The sequence below is a fragment of the Polypterus senegalus genome, chromosome 4, assembly GCF_016835505.1.
Source record: "Polypterus senegalus isolate Bchr_013 chromosome 4, ASM1683550v1, whole genome shotgun sequence".
Lineage (NCBI taxonomy): Eukaryota > Metazoa > Chordata > Cladistia > Polypteriformes > Polypteridae > Polypterus > Polypterus senegalus.
Window position 1 is genome coordinate 250,616,776 of NC_053157.1, and position 15,629 is coordinate 250,632,404.

Below are 15,629 nucleotides of genomic sequence, written 5' to 3' on the forward strand. Positions count from 1 at the left end.
ACAAATTAAATGAATTCTTGACAGACGAAGCTTTTGTCGTTTCTGTTTTCTTAAACCATCTTCAGTCCCACAATCCCCCGCAGTCACTGACACGTTTAACGTTCTCTGCTCCTCACCTGTCGTGTTACCCAAAGCATCAACACTGAGTTTCATTCAAGGGTTTACAGTCCGCCCTGTCACACGTGTTCAATAATAATAATAATAATAATAATAATAATAATAATAATAATAATAATAATAATAATAATAATAGTAAACCATGGCAAAAACGAGAAATGGCTCAAAATTGTAATATTTATGAGAAGAGCCCTCATGGCATCAGGGTGAGGAGGTGCCTTGTCTCCCGTTACGTGAGCTCGTCTGCTGCCCCTCAGTTACACTGGCACGCGTTACACTGGGGGGCAAATGCAATGGAGAATACTAACAATGTACACCTTCAGAAGTGGAATAAATCGACTGTACACTGAAGCATTCCATTGTTAAACGTAAAATACAAAGGAGTACATTTCAGGTAAACGATGAGTTTAGTTAATTAAAAACAATGCCACATAGCTATTATATGTGTTGTTACTCTTTTATTTATTCTCACCAAGCTTTACATATGTAAATGGAAATGAATATGGGTAATATGTTTATAATAATTCTGATTAAAATACACTGTTAAAATATATTAATGAACAAACTGAGACACATTGGCCTTTTATCACAAAGCATGTGCGCTGTCATTTAGGACACAATGCATTGTTAACGTCACGCACTCTCTACTGACGCGATGTCACGAAAACAAAGAAACAGCGCAGTCCATGAAACTCACATCCTCCTTGATTTCTGACCTTATGATGAGTTGTCAATATCATATAAATAAAGTCATTTTAAGAAGATGACAAGTCTGCTATAGTCAGTTCAATAAACGCTCTGTTTAAAATGTTTGCATATACAGAATATAAAACATAATCTCAATGAAGCGAGACTCGTGAGTTTTATATGTGACACTGAGGAATGTTAATTCGGACCACGTAAAATCTACGACTTCCTCAAACGGACACTGTAAACGTAGACATTTCAATAACTTATTTAGGAGGCTTGTGTGTTCATTTCAATATCGATTTCAGAGCTCAGTAAGCCACCTGCTGTACTAAACGGCCGCTCAAACAGCACTTAACAGTAAATCGTCTAACAACTCAATATAAGACAATGAAACGAAGAGGCCGCGCCGCCGACAATGAAGGCTCACGCTGTCCTGCTGTGTGTTTGGAAGGCACTGATTGGCTGTAAAAAATAAATCTTGCATGTGTTAAAAATAATAATAAAAAATAGCTAACTATACGCAAAATAATCATTACTTTAATTAATAAATATGGGGTTTACTCTTTTTATTGATTATTTAATTCTAATTCAATAACTTAACATTATTCTTATTTTTTATTATTTTTCTTAAAATGTATTTTTTTTAACTTATTCTCAGTAAAAAAAAAAAACAATACTGTGAAGTGAAGACATTTAAGTTAAGTTAAATTTAATGACACTGCACTTCTTCTCGCATCGATTTCTTGGTCTTTACAACAACGCATTCAGCTGTAACTTTTATCCATAATACGAGCTATTTTACTACGAATGTGTAAGTATAAACCATATTAATTCCGTAATGAATAACTAATATTTAATTTCGTTAGTTACAGTCGTAAGCCGTTGCTGTGTTCATGATACCTTCCCCTTCATGTAGTTAGTTAGGAATGTTCATATATATTTTTTTTATCTTTTAAAACTACTATTTTACACAGAAAAAGAAAATGACATGAGATAAGTTTGAGGACGATATGGCGTTTGTCCTAAACTACGACCTGTAAACAACATAAAAAGACGTTTGCCTAACCGTCACAGTATTATTTGATCTCTTATTTAATTCATGTTCTTCACACGTCATGTATTTTCTGGTTAATTTTTAACACTGTGAAAAAAAAAAAAAAACAGCTGTGATTTCCTACGTCTGTTTTTTTTCAGGATTTTCGCTATTACATACCGAAAAGCAGTGGAAAAGGCGGCCATTCATTTAATGGGATATGCTGGTGTAAATGCAGGACATGTTTACCTCTCATTCCTGGGACATTATTTGACTCAGACTTTTTGTGTGAGTTTAAAAAAAAAAAAAAAAAAAAAAAAAGAAAGAAAATTTGCATTGACATTTGAATGTCAGTTATTCAGTAAAAATTATCCTCAGACATTTAATTTAATTATTAAAATGTTTACGTTTGAAAATATAACTCAGTTGTTGTGACTATCTGGGTATGTTCAAATAATATGGAATTTTAGCATTTATTTGTTATACAGTCATTATTGTCCAGCATTGCATTATCCCTCTTTTATTTTGAGTAATTCAAATGAAAATCGGATTAAAATAAATATATTTTTGACACTATTTATATTTAATCAAACTGATTTATTTTAGGTAAATTTGAGTAATTTAATAAATTAAGTTTATTCATTAGTGTGGTATATTAAATCTACTCAAAAATATTGGCTGAAACTGTTTATAGCGAATTGTCCCAAGATGGAAGTGCCGTATAGCGATCAGAAACGAAAAGACACATTTAACATTCAACCTACCGACAGATTTTACCTACAAGAAAAGCCGACTGGGGTCCCTGGGGCACTCAAGGATCCTTCTATAGCAGTGATGGCGAACCATTTAGAAACCAAGTGCCCAAACTGCAATCCAAAACCCACTTATTTATGGCAAAGTGCCAACATGGCAATTTAACCTGAATACCACCTAAAACTGAACACCAGCATAACCAAGGAGCTGGTGGTGGATTTTAATGAGGCCCAGGCCCCTCATGGACCCCGTGATCATCAGAGGTGAGTGTGTGCAGAGGGTGCAGACCTGTAAATACCTGGGAGTGCAGCTGGATGATAAATTGGACTGGACTGCCAATACTGATGCTCTGTCTGTCTGTCTATCTACTGAGCTTTTAGTTTAGAAAAGCCACTCATACATTAACATCTTTTGTCTTAAAAGAAAAACATAATAACAGAGCTTTCAATGATACAAACAACTTTTTGTTGAAAGGTAAAAGTTTGCATTCGGTATGCTTTTGAACAATTAATGTGCTTTTTGCTGTTGTATGCATGCTGATAATTTGTCTAACCTTGGCTCATACTTTGTAAGTCTGAGAGCAACACATGCAGCACTCAGGTCATCTGTTAGTCTGTTTCTGGTGTCAGATTTGATTTAATTCAAAGCTGAAAACAGCTGCGCACAAGCATAAGATGTTCCAAACAAAGTAAGGAAAGCAATCCCAAGTGCCTTCATTGACTTAAGATTATTTGGCAGAGAATTTCATTTTCAGAACTAACTGTGCTGTCCTTTGTCATCCCTTCGATCCTCTCAAGTGTTTCACGCAGGTCTTCCCTATTAAGCTCCGCCCCCAAAGCTTCCATTATATATTACGGGTCGTGGATCAGGTGTGGCGATTAGCAACTCCCGCAATAATTACAGATGCGGACGACTCTCACCTGTGCGCTTAAGCGAGGACTGCCCGCATCACAAAGCTCCCGAAACCGCTCCGGCCACTCTACCATAACCCCCTTTAAGCCGCGAGTGCGGCAATTATCTGTTAAAACTGGACTTTTCAATTTTGAGATGTGGACTCGCTATACCACATCCCCTCCAACCACACCACGGGAATCACAGACTCAAAAGGCTGCAGTCCATGCCGGACCCTCAAGCAGCATGTGTGCCACCCGCCTTACCCCAGACAGGAGAGGAAGGACGCGCTCCCATTGGGCTGCTGGGCAGAGGGGCGGGTGAAGTGAGAAAAGTCCTCCGGCGCGCGTGAAGAGGGGGAGAGGTGAGGGGAGCAGCCCGGCCCCGCATTCCTCTGGCTTTATAGTAATGAACTCTGTGCTCGGGCGACGGCACAAGTGCCCACTGAGAAGGCTCTGAGTGGCCCCTTTGGCACGCGTGCCATAGGTTCGCTACCACTGTTCTATAGTATTGTAGCGACCCGTGGTTGAGTCTTAAAGTTTTTAGAGCCGTACTCTGCCGTGCACCTCTCCCAAGCTGTAGGCTAGCGGACTGCCAGCGTTATGCACGCAGCTGCACCCAGCTCTTTAGGTAGCGAGCACTCGTGTCCCATACACTGCATGACTCCGAGTGTCTCGGTAATAATTGCTTCGATAGAAATCTTAGCAAAACACAGCTCTGTCCTGTTGTATCTCTTTATTAGAGCAGATAGTCAGCAAAAACAAAGCTTAACTCATTTGCTTAGCCATTGCCAAGGTCATTAATGAAGCCATCTTTCTTATCGATGGTGACTATTTACATTCAAATAACCCCTGGACGACAACAACCCAACCCACCCCACCAGTTGAGCACAGACACATACAATAATTACAACAGGAAACACAACTAGATTACTTTGTTAATTTAACGAAACAATAAGCTCTTACATAAATTACCCACAATGCTATTTACATAAATTACCCATAATGCAACACGCCGCCAGCGCTGCTGCCGGGTCGTTACACAGCCCCCTCCCAAGAGGGTTAGTGTCCCCACAACCCTACTCATCACAGTAAAAATCGAGCAAATGTCCTGGCCGGCGACGGACGCGCTTCGGCCTGCCTGATGTACCATCACTCGTGTCAGGCTCAGTCCTGAGACTGTCAATGTCCTTCTCGGCGCCGGGGATGGAGGTTGGAGAGCCGCTTGGATTCTCAAGTCTTTCTTGTTCTGGGGCCAGTGGGTGGTATGGTGCCAACCGGTCCTTGTGCAGCACCACCCGTCTGCCCCGTCCAGGCATTCGGACTCGGAAAACTACCTCCGATATTTTGTCCAAAATTTCTCCAGGTCCTTGCCAATGGTGAGTCAATTTAGGAGACAGTCCCCGTTTCCGTTGCGGGCAAAATACCCACACTTTGTCTCCTGGTTTCAGCGTCGGGCCATGAGCCCGTGTGTCATAAGCCCGTTTCTGGCGAGCTCCAGCTCCCTCCAAGGCCTCCCTGGCCAGTCGATGAATAGTGTCCAGGCGCTCTTTCAACCATCTAAAATAATCCAGTTTGGGCCCACCAACAATCTCAGGCTCAGGGGGCGAGCCAAACACCAAATCCACTGGCGTGCGCAGTTCTCTCCTGAACATCAGCCCCGCTGGTGTGCATTGGCTTGATTCTTGCACTGCTGTCCTATATGCCCACAGGACCAGAGGCAAATGTTGGTCCCAGTCTCGCTGGTGATGACTAGTCAGGATCGGCAGTTGAGTGGCCAGGGTGCGATTAAATCGCTCGACCAGTCCATCACTTTGCGGGTGAAGGGGGGTGGTTCTGGTCTTTTTCACCCCCAGTCGCTGACACACCTCCCTGAACAAACGGCTCTCGAAGTTTCTCCCTTGATCACTGTGCAGTTCTTCCGGAACCCCAAATCGGGTGAACATTTAATCCACTAGTTTTTGTGCTGCTGTGGAGGCACTCTGATCCGGAACTGCATATGCCTCTGGCCATTTAGTGAAATAATCCATTGCAACTAAAATAAAACGATTTCCGACTTCAGTTACAGGAAAAGGACCCAGTACGTCCACTCCGATTCTCTCCATGGGTGCCCGACAAGGTACTGCTGCAACGGCGCGAGAACGTTGACCAGGTCCTTTTTGCGCAGTGCAGATGTCACAGCAGTGGACGTGCAGCTCCGCGTCTTGCGGACACCCGGGCCAATAGAACCGCTGCCGCAGTCGACGCACTGTCTTAGCGTTTCCGTAGTGTCCGGATCCAGCTGCTCCATGGACCCATCGGAGGACCTCGGCGCGCAAAGCCTGGGGAACCAGCAGTTGTAGTCGGTCAATCCCCCCCTGGGTGCTTGCCACCGTCTGTAAATTACGCCATCGTGCAACTCCAAGTTGCCCCACTGGGAGTGTAGTAACTTGAGTTCAGGCCCCTGTGAAGACACGGTTTGCCAGTCGGGACATTCTTGGGTCTCCAACCAGCCCTTTACCTTCTCTAGAGCTTGGTCGTTCGCCTGTAATTGCCTCAATTGGTCAATGGTGAACGGCTCCCCTGCTCCAACAGTGTCATCTGGCCTTGCGGATGCTGACGATGGCCCCAGACCCCTTTCTTCCTGTCGGGCGGCAATATCGACACTCGTTGCTGAGGCATGGACGCCTGGAGAGGGCATCAGCGTTGGCATGCTGTCGCCCCGTCGGTGCTGTACCTCGAAATTGTATTCCTGGAGGATCTCCATCCACCTTGCCACCTGGCCCTCTGGTTGCCGGAAATTTAACATCCAGGTGAGGCTAGCATGGTCAGTCCACAGCGTGAACCTAGTGCCCAATAGGTAGGGCCGAAAGTGCCATACCGCTAAGATCACTGCCAACAGCTCCCGCCGAGTGACGCAGTAATTTCTCTCCGGTCGACTGAGGCTGCAGCTGTAATAAGCTACCACTCTCTCTCCAGCCTCCCCCTTCTGTGAGAGTACGGCCCCAATTCCCACATTGCTAGCGTCAGTGTCCACAACAAAAGGTTGGTTGGGGTCAGGGTAAGCCAGGACCGGCGCTGACGAGGGCAGCTTTCAGTTGTTGGAAAGCGGCTGCGCAATCCTCCGTCCACCCAAACTGTTGGCCCTTACTTGTCAGTCGGTGCAAGGGGCTGGCAATGGTTGCAAAGTCTTTTACAAACCTCCTGTAATATGAGGCTAAACCCAGGAAGCTCCGCAGTTCGGTGATGTTGGCTGGTGGGGGCCAGTTGCTCACGGCAGCCACCTTTGCTGGGTCGGTAGCCACCCCACTCTCGCTGATTACGTGTCCTAAAAACTGGGTCTGTCGGGCGAGAAGATTACATTTTCAGGGTTCAACCGCAACCCGGCGCGCGCTACGAATGGCGGTCAGGACCTCCCTTAAATTGTGCACAGCCTGGTCAAAGTCTCTGGCATGAATCAACAGGTCATCCAAATAGACCACACAACGGGTTCGGGAATGTCTTTTAGGACCCGCTCCATTAGTCTTTCAAAGGTGGCCGGTGCATTACAAAGTCCAAACGGCATTACCTTAAACTGCCACAGCCCTTGTCCGATGGTGAATGCAGTTTTGGGTCGGTCCTCTGATGCCAGTTCTACCTGCCAATATCCACTGCGCAAGTCCAAGGTGCTGAACCAACGGGATCCAGCCACATAGTCCAATGCATCATTGATGCGGGACATTGGGTAATAGTCTTTTCTAGTGACTGCATTTAATTTACGAAAGTCCACACAAGGGCGCCAACCCCCCGTTTTCTTCCGCACCATGACCATGGGTGCGGCCCAGGGACTGTCTGAAGGTTCAATAATGTCGTTGGTTACCATCTTGCGAATCAATTCTTCGGCAGCTTGGCATTTTGCAAGGGGCAATCGGTGAGGGCGCAAACGAATGGGGCGGCGTGGCCAGTGTCAATGTGGTGTTTTACTAACGAGGTTCTGGTGCAGTCCTCCTCTCGAGCCGCAAAATGTCCACAAAGTCATTCAGTAATTGTTGGAGTTGCTCCTGCTGTGGCGTGCTCAGATGTTCACCACTTCGATGGCCCGATTCCTCTACAGCGGCAACCGTCTCAGATGATGGGGGTCGTCGCGATGAATTTGTCTGTCCAGCAATACTCTCCTGGGGTTCTCTGCAACTTCCAAACAATGGTTGGGAGCCGGTGAGCAGTGGTGTCCAGGTGAATCCACTCTGGCAGTCCTTCCAGGACGGTTCCAGCCCGACCGGAGCGGCACAGTCTCATTGCCAAAACAAAGGACGGCCCTTGACACATCAACACGTGCTCCCCAGTGGGCAAACAAGTCCAACCCAATAATGCACTTGTCTTTAATGTCCGCAAGCCAGAATTCGTTGCTGGTCTGGCTCGTCCCTACCAACACAGATAACAGTTTCTTTCCGGGCATTACTGTCCGTTCACCCGTAACAGTGCATAGTTCGCTATTTGTGGGGGTCCAATCCTCTGGAAGAAGACCAGTGGTTTCGGGCAACACTCCTTTTTGTAGCAAACAAATAGTGGACCCCGTGTCCACTAAAGCACTGCATGGCCACCCGTCAATAGTGCAGTCTAGGTATAGTCCAGTGGAAAATCCACAATGCCCCACTTTAAGGCAGTCATTGTGGAGGGGGGCTGAAAAACGGAGCGAGGGTCCCCTCACGGCCTCACCCCGAGGTCGTTTCCCGTGATGTGTATGAGGCAAAGGACTTGGAGCAGGGCAATCCCTGGCAAAGTGCCCTGGTTCTCCGCATCGAAAACAGCAGTCTACTCGTTGTCTCTGTCGGGGGGTTGATGTTGGTTGGGCGACTGACCTCCACTACCTCAGACAGGTCCCCTTCCACCCTTCGTTCAACTGCTCTTGTTAGTCGACTCGGGCGTGGCGTTCGTCTTGTCGGTGACTCAGCCTGTAGCACCTCTTCAGCCTGCTCAGCCTCTTGCAGTGCCTCGCTCAAATCTCGGGGTGACAACAGACAGACATGCTGGCAGATACGTTCTGGTGTGAGGCCCCGCAGGAAAGCATGAAGACTGAGTTCCTCCCTCACTGCTGTCGAGAAAGTAGGGTAACCTTTTCGTGAATATACCCTGATGTCAGCGCAAAGGCTCCTACACTCTCACCTTCACGCCGACGTCGGCTAGTCAGCTTTTCTCTGCTGCATTCTGCTGAGGTTCTTTGTCCAAAGCGACGGGTGAGAGCAGCGGTGAGAGCCTGAAGATCAAGACACTCCTCCGATGGCAGATCAATGAGTACCTGAAGTGCGGGACCCTCCAAGGCAAGGGCCAAGTGTGTCGCAGCTTCCTCGCAGCTCCATCCATTGTGTAGGGCGGCCAGATCTACTTGTGCAAGGTATGGCTCTAAGGGCGTCAATCCGCTGTATCGCGGTAGCTTAGCAGGTGACCGTGAAAAGAGGACCGGCTGACTGGTAACCTAAGGTATCGTTGCTGTAGTTGAATGTTCATTCTGGCGGTGCCTAGAAGATCGTAGCACTGTCCGGGGAATACTGGCACCATCAGGCCTGTTTGCCTCTTTTCTCCGCACAGTTCCGCTGATCAGGCGCTCTAAAGTAGCACTGTTCTCTAAAATGGCACGCTCTAATTCTTCAAGACTCTGTTCCATAACGGCGTCTTCTAAACAGCCTGGTATCCCACTTCTGACACCAATGTAGCGACCCGTGGTTGAGTCTTAAAGTTTTTAGAGCCGTACTCTGCCGTGCACCTCTCCCAAGCTGTAGGCTAGCGGACTGCCAGCGTTATGCACGCAGCTGCACCCAGCTCTTTAGGTAGCGAGCACTCGTGTCCCATACACGCCGCGACTCAGTGTCTCGGTAATAATTGCTTTGATAGAAATCTTAGCAATACACAGCTCTGTCCTGTTGTATCTCTTTATTAGAGCAGATAGTCAGCAAAAACAAAGCTCAACTCATTTGCTTAGCCATTGCCAAGGTCATTAATGAAGCCATCTTTCTTATCAATGGTAACTATTTACATTTAAATTACCCCCAGACGGCAACAACCCAACCCACCCCACCAGTTGAGCACAGACACATACAATAATGACAACAGGAAACACACTTAGATTACTTTGTTAATTTAACGAAACAATAAGCTCTTACATAAATTACCCACAATGCTATTTACATAAATTACCCATAATGCAACACGCCGCCAGTGCTGCTGCCGGGTCGCTACAGTATATAAAAGCGGTCTTGATTGTCCTTCCGTCCCGTGAGTGCTACGCAGGCGTGGAGTTTCACACACGCCCCGTCCATTTTGCAATGCACGATGGGATTTATAGTTTCGTTTTTCCAGGTAACAGATGATTTTCTACTCCAGACTGTGCGATCTCCTGTATTTAATCTTCATTTCTGAATTTTCTGATCTCCTGGCTAAAATCACCCTCATGATAAAGAATTTATTGTTTGTGATTTTAACATTCACGTTTATTGTCAATCGAAACCTTTGGTTAATGTCTTTTATCACTATGAAAAAATATCATTTCTTGGTCTAGTCTATTTTACAAAGAAATTCTAAAATTTTGAATTTACTTATATTTAATAGTTTACCCAACAAAACACATGGACTTTCATCTTTACATTAATTATTACATTTCCTTTACTAAAATTTTTGTTTAAATCCAATTATACATACATACATACTTTTGCGCATGCACACTGAGCAGTTTCTCATTCGTTCACAGTGACCGTCATAACGTACGCTCACTGAAGAGCTTCTGATTTGTGCACATTAATCACCTGATTTATATTCTTAGAATTGGCGGGTCTTTAGTAACAGAAAGCATTTTTCTTTACAAATATTTCTTGAAATTGGTAAGATATTAATTATTTACATTTCATATCAGTTTTTTTAATGTGCGCAGTTTTGTTAAGATGTTAATAACTTACATTCCATATACGTTACGATAATGTGAACAGCTTGTTAAGATGTTTGTGTACTGCAGCTTAAATCGCAGGCATTTAGTAGGTAAGTATTTTTGTTATTAATGTGTCCACAACTCTCCAAAGAACTGACTGAGTTATAGCGTGAAAGTATGTGATTATGGTATGTATTACAAGTAACTGTTAGTCTCCTCGTAATCAAAACCTATTGAATGTCTTTTTTTTCTCTCTCTCTTTCTGTTCAAAACGCCATTTTTCGAGCTTGTTTCGCGGTAATCAAAGTTTGCACAATTTGCAACTGAATTTATAAATTACATAGAGCGTTTAATTATCTGAAGACACGGAGACGTGCAGTTGCTCGTGTAAGTTGAAAAAATCTTTAACAAAGATCGGCGTACTTTTTAAAATACCTGTGTGCATACAGTATCGTCAGCTTCAATATAAAGGTACTTTCTGGGTAAAAAAAGTTTTAGAATAGTCAGAATAAGTAACATATGATGCTACAAAAATGTAATTGCAAGGTAGAAGATGGGAAAACTTACACAAGACTACAAGCCATATCGTTTCTGCGTTAAGTTGTTGAACTGATATTTTATGTAATATATTTTTCTGATTCATGGCACATATAAATATGTTTATTTCTAAGAGGTATACATTATTGTCTATCAGAATTTTTAATATATTCTCTTAGTATACTATTTTGAATGGATTGCAGGTGGCAGTCTGTATTAACAGATAATTGGTATACTAGCTTATAAAGCAGATATATCTCTGAGTTATGTAATTATGTTATTATGGTAAAGAAATTATTTGGAAATCACAAGTAAAACTAATTTTGTCATTTGTTTACTATTTTTAGACAAACACATTATACATTCATGCATAATACAGTAAAAATGGTGTGTGTGGGTGTTTAAATTAATGACAGGTAATCACCAGTAAATATATATGTTTAGCACTTGATACTACTCCATGTCTAAAATTACATATTTACTTTTAATCATTAACGCTGCTGTATTTGCAATTCTTGTAGGTGTGAAATAAGGTGGTATTGTAAATACTGCAGATCTGCTTAAGCACTACTGACGTCTTCATAGCAGTTCATGGTCAGATTTGTGCAGTAGAAGAAGCAAAGCAATCATGTTTTAAGGAGCCAGGCTCTTAGTCTGGTTATTATGGTTGACAGACCAGCTTAAAATATAAAATGGCCAATTACAGGACAACATTAAGGTCCCTTGGATGCCCTGAGTTGAATTCATTAAAAAACAAGCAGTGCAGGAAAAGTCTTCAGCAAGAAATGTTAAAAAACCAAAGAAGGCTGAAGTGAATTGTCTTCCATCTTATCCAGCTGGGGAAACAAAACAAAGTCTTAAAAAAGAAAGAGAGGGGCTTTGAGGTGAGGAAGAAAGAGCATCGCAGTGTTAACAGCCAAAAAATGGCCAAAACATTTTCTCTCCAAAGGATTGAAGATTTCAAAGCAAGATGGCCAGCACTCTTCAATGACACTCAGGTACTGAAAACATATTCAAATAATTTATCTTCTAAATTATTTTGAATTGTTATAGTTTCTTTTTTTGTTCTGTGTAATATGGTGCAGTTTTAGAGCTTGTAAAAAACATCTGTATGTTATCATTTCAGAATGGTTTGTGTTCCATATATGCAGATCAGTGAAGAAGTCTTAAGAATCACAACAGTCCATCTGGTTGCAAAGTTTGCCTTCCCTGGATAAATTGACACCAATGCTGATAAGCGTTTTCCATAATAAGGGAGGTGCTGTACATAAAGAAATCCAGATGATGCTAGATGTCTTATTTGGGGTATGAATAATAAGTACATTTTTGTAGAGATAAATATTGAATAACCTGGTTTGGTTGTTTTTTCATAATGCCTCTTAATACTGACTTAAACAGGTAAATACTCTCCACTGCTGATTGGTAAAGTACCCTGGTGAAAATGTGGAGGATCTTCTCAAAGAGTATGTGGTAAGTGGATCAGTTTTCATTTTTTTCTTATTCTGTTTGTGGAGATAAAGCCTGTTTCTCAATATTGCATTGACTGGTTGAAGTTAATAAAAGCTCTATGATGACAACTCGAAGAAACTAATAAATAAAATATATACTATATACGAGTACTGTTGTGGGCTGGTGCCCTGCCCAGGGTTTGTTTCCTGCCTTACCTAACAAAAAAAACAAAAAAACTCCAGAGGCTGGAGAAAAATAATAAAATCTGTAGGGATTCCAGACCACGAGACCTCCCAGTCCCCTCTGGGTAATCTACCTAACATAAGTGGAACAGTCCTCTTTGGATTTAGGGTTTTCATGGAAGGACTTGATGATGATGGTCACGTAGACTTCTGGCTTTCAGTCCATCAATGTTGGTGCATCATGATGGTTTGAGTAGGTGGTGGTGGCGCAGGCCACCACCACAAAGAAACCGGAAAAAGAAACAGAAGAGAGAGTTCGGGTCAGTACAGATTTTAGAGCCACTATGAATAATTATTGTGATGAATTGAACATACAGAGTATCAGGATTAAGTTAAAGTGAAGTTATGAGAAGGCCATGTTAAAGTAATGTGTTTTCAGCAGTGTTTTAAACTGCTCTACTGTATTTGCCTGGCGAATTTCTATTGGCAGGCTATTCCAGATTTTAGGTGCATAACAGCAGAAGGCCGCCCGCCTCACCACTTCTTATAAGTTTAGCTTTTGGAATTAAAAGGAGACACTCATTTGATGATCTAAGGTTATGATTTGGAGTATAACGTGTCAGACATTCCGATATATAAGATGGAGTGAGATTATTTAAGGCTTTATAAACCATAAGTAGTATTTTAAAGTCAATCCTGAATGTCACAGGTGACCAGTGTAGTGACATCAAAACTGGAGTAATGTGTTCGGATTTTCTTTTCCTAGTTAGGATTCTAGCAGCTGCATTCTGCACTCGTTGCAAGTGATTTATGTCTTTTTTGGGTAGTCCTGAGAGGATGCGTTACAGTAATCTAGTCGACTGAAAACAAATGTGTGAATTAATTTCTCAGCATCTTTCAATGATATAAGAGGTCAAACTTTTGCTATGTTTCTTAAGTGAAAAAATGCTGTCCTAGTGATCTGATTAATATGCGATTTAAAATTCAGATTACAGTCAACAGTTACCCCTAAGTTTTTTACTTCCATGCATCAAGTTTATTTCTGATAACCTCATTGAATCCATTATTGCCAATTACTAAGATTTCAGTTTTCTCTTTATTTAGTTTGAGAAAATTACTATTCATCCATTCAGAAATACCAGTAAGACATTGTGTTAGTGTATCGAAAGAGTCAGAGTCATCAGGTGCTATTGATAAGTACAGCTGTGTGTCATCAGCATAGCTGTGGTAGCTCACGTTGTAACCTGAGATAATCTGACCTAACGGAAGCATGTAGATTGAGAAGAGCAGCGGACCAGGATAGAGCCTTGTGGAACACCATATCGGATATCATGTGTCTTTGAGATGTGATTACCACAACTCACAAAGAATTTTCTACCTGCCAGGTAGGATTCAAACCAATTTAAGACCCCTGCCAGAGGCCCACCCATTGACTAAGGCGATTTCTAAGAATATTGTGATCAATGGTGTCAAATGCAACACTCAGATCTAAGAGGATGAGAACAGATAAATGGCCTCTGTCTGCATTTACTCGCAAGTCATTTACTACTTTAACGAGTGCAGTTTCTGTGCTGTGATTTGTTCTGAAACCTGACTGAAATTTATCAAGAATAGCAGGTTTATTGAGGTGGTCATTTAACTGCATAATGACTGCCTTCTCTAGAATTTTACTTAAGAAGGGCAGGTTAGAGATGGGTCTAAAATGTTCAAAAGCAGAGGGATCAAGATTATTTTTCTTAAGTAGGAGTTTAACTACAGCAGTCTTAAGACAGTCTGGGAAGACCCCCGTATCTAATGATGAATTAACTATGTCAAGAACATTATCAATTAGCCTGACTGATACTTCTTATCGGTAAGAATATTGAGTTATGCTTACTAAAAAATATTATGGTAATCGATTGCATAAACTTTTTTAAGTTTATTCCAGTTAAAATCTTGTGTTACTGATACATAAACCATTTGAGTAGGTTTAAATTATCTAACTAAAGAATCTAACTTTCTCTCTTTCTTTCCTAGGTGACGAAGCGGAAGCGGAAGCGGAAGTAGAAGCAGACAATGGCCGACAGTGAGATGAATCGCGTTGCCATCGTTGTCGAGGAACTCCAGGCACTCGACAAACAGATTCAGAAACTCCTGTCTAGACGAAGGTACCTCAGAGACTTGAAGACTCGGCTGCTGGACAAACCACACCAAACAACTGAAGCGGCGTAACATCAACCCCACCTCGTGCGCTCAAGTCCAAGGGCAAGTAAGCTTCCCCGCCTCGTAGGAACAACGCTGATGAAGACCTCGACGGGTTTCAGCTTTGCAGGCGGGGGTTCAAGGCTAGAACACCTCCAGCGGCACAGGCGAGCATTCAAATCCAGAATCGATTCGACCCTCTCCGCGTCCCCAGTCTGCCTTCAACCCCGGGTGATATAATCGTGGTAGGTGATTCCATTGTACGAAACCTGAATATCACGTGCCCTAATCAAAAATCCTTTGTTTCTTGTTTTCCCGGTGCTCGAGTTCGAGATGTGATGAGGCGGGCGCCGACCTTCTACCAGAAGCACAAGAGGGCAATTGGATCCATCATTCTACATGCCGCGTAAACGACATAAGGCACCGAGTCAGAGGTTCTCAAGGCTGACTTCGCAGCACTAGTTGAAGACACGAAGGAGAGGACCCCATCCGCAAAAATCTTCATCTCGGGTCCACTACCTCTCGTCAGACGATCGCATGAATACTACAGTCGTCTGCTGGGTTTAAACAACTGGCTGAGAGGCTTCTGCGAGAATCAAGACATCGGGTTTATAGACAACTGGGATCTTTTTTGGAAAGGCCGCTTCTTCAAGCGGGATGGACTGCATCCGAATAGATTTGGCGCCGGGTCCTCTCGAAAACATCGCTAAGGTAATTCGTCTATCTTGACTGTCTACTTCTACTGCTAACCCCTTACGTAATGCTACTGGTTTGATAGGACATAATGGCTTAACAGAGTCTTCCGTTAAAGTGCACATCATTAATAATCTAATAACAAATCTTAATGCACGTAAAAAATCTAGGCAGTGCGGCATAAACACCAATAATTTAATTGAAATTACTACTTCAGATCAACACTGCAT